The following is a 1563-nucleotide window of genomic DNA, read 5'->3' on the forward strand; positions in this document are numbered from 1 at the left end:
GGTCAGTCTGCAATTTTCATCAAGCCACTGTCAATGTGAGAGAACTCGTGTCCAGCTTATAAGCCTATACTTGCATAAACCACAAGTGAAGATAAACAATCTTTGGACAACACCCACCAGTGGGACTCGAACCCAGAAAGCACAACTACCTTCCAGTAGCTGGCATAACTAGTATGCTTTAACCCACTACGCCATCAGACCTTACAAAAGAAGTAGATAGTTCGAGATATATATATCTCAAACATCTCTACCTCCCGAAGGCACCAGATGAGTGAGGGGTCAGTCTGCAATTTTCATCAAGCCACTGTCAATGTGAGAGAACTCGTGTCCAGCTTATAAGCCTATACTTGCATAAACCACAAGTGAAGATAAACAATCTTTGGACAACACCCACCAGTGGGACTCGAACCCAGAAAGCACAACTACCTTCCAGTAGCTGGCATAACTAGTATGCTTTAACCCACTACGCCATCAGACCTTACAAAAGAAGTAGATAGTTCGAGATATATATATCTCAAACATCTCTACCTCCCGAAGGCACCAGATGAGTGAGGGGTCAGTCTGCAATTTTCATCAAGCCACTGTCAATGTGAGAGAACTCGTGTCCAGCTTATAAGCCTATACTTGCATAAACCACAAGTGAAGATAAACAATCTTTGGCGTAGTGGGTTAAAGCATGGAACAATAAAGACCTGGCTTAATTACCTTTAGTTTGAGGCTTCCACGTGATCTAACCGGGTCACCCTATATCCTGACATTAATGGCCATAAATGAATGATAAACGGGTTTCGGATAGACACTTAACTTGAATTTGTAGACAGCGTGTTGACAATGGTACACTTCTGGTTTCCATAACACTACGTCCAAGTAAAATTAACAGGAGCCGAATTTGCTCCCGTGTGAGCCTCTGGTCTCGTACAAAACAATGGCTGCCCTCCTTCCTCACTCTGACGCCTGGCTTACATTGTCCACATGTCAGAAAGTGATAGAAGGGTCACATTTACTCTACTTTAATATTGATAATTAAGTTAATTTATATAAGATGTTTTTATGATGGTAAAGTCCAAAGACTAATGTATTTAAGAATAATTCCCACCATAATAGGTGGTGAATTATAATAGTATGTGGTGATGATATCCCGTTTTCTTTAGACAGTAATTCCACTACAAGTTACGTTTTCTATGGGTAACTTGTTGGTAATACAGCAGCAAATATTATCTGTCTGTATGATTATTAAATGGTGTCGGATTTTCCGACAAACCTACCGCTTTTGTACAGATTACAGGAGGGTGAACTCCATCACAGTGGCAGATTCTCACCCCATGCCAAGAGTGAGCGATTGCATTGACCAGGTGGGCAGTGCACGGTACGTATTCAAGGTCGATCTGCTCAAGGGGTACTACCAGATCTCTTTGACTCCTGAGGCCAGGAAGATATCAGCTTTCGCGACTCCTGACGGGCTGTACCAATACAAGGTGTTGCCCTTTGGAATGAAAAACAGCGGCAGCTGCTTCCAGCGTATGATGAATGAATTGTTAAGGGGTGCCGCAGGCTGCACAGTTT

The sequence above is a fragment of the Procambarus clarkii genome, chromosome 56, assembly GCF_040958095.1.
Source record: "Procambarus clarkii isolate CNS0578487 chromosome 56, FALCON_Pclarkii_2.0, whole genome shotgun sequence".
NCBI classification, from domain to species: Eukaryota; Metazoa; Arthropoda; class Malacostraca; order Decapoda; family Cambaridae; genus Procambarus; species Procambarus clarkii.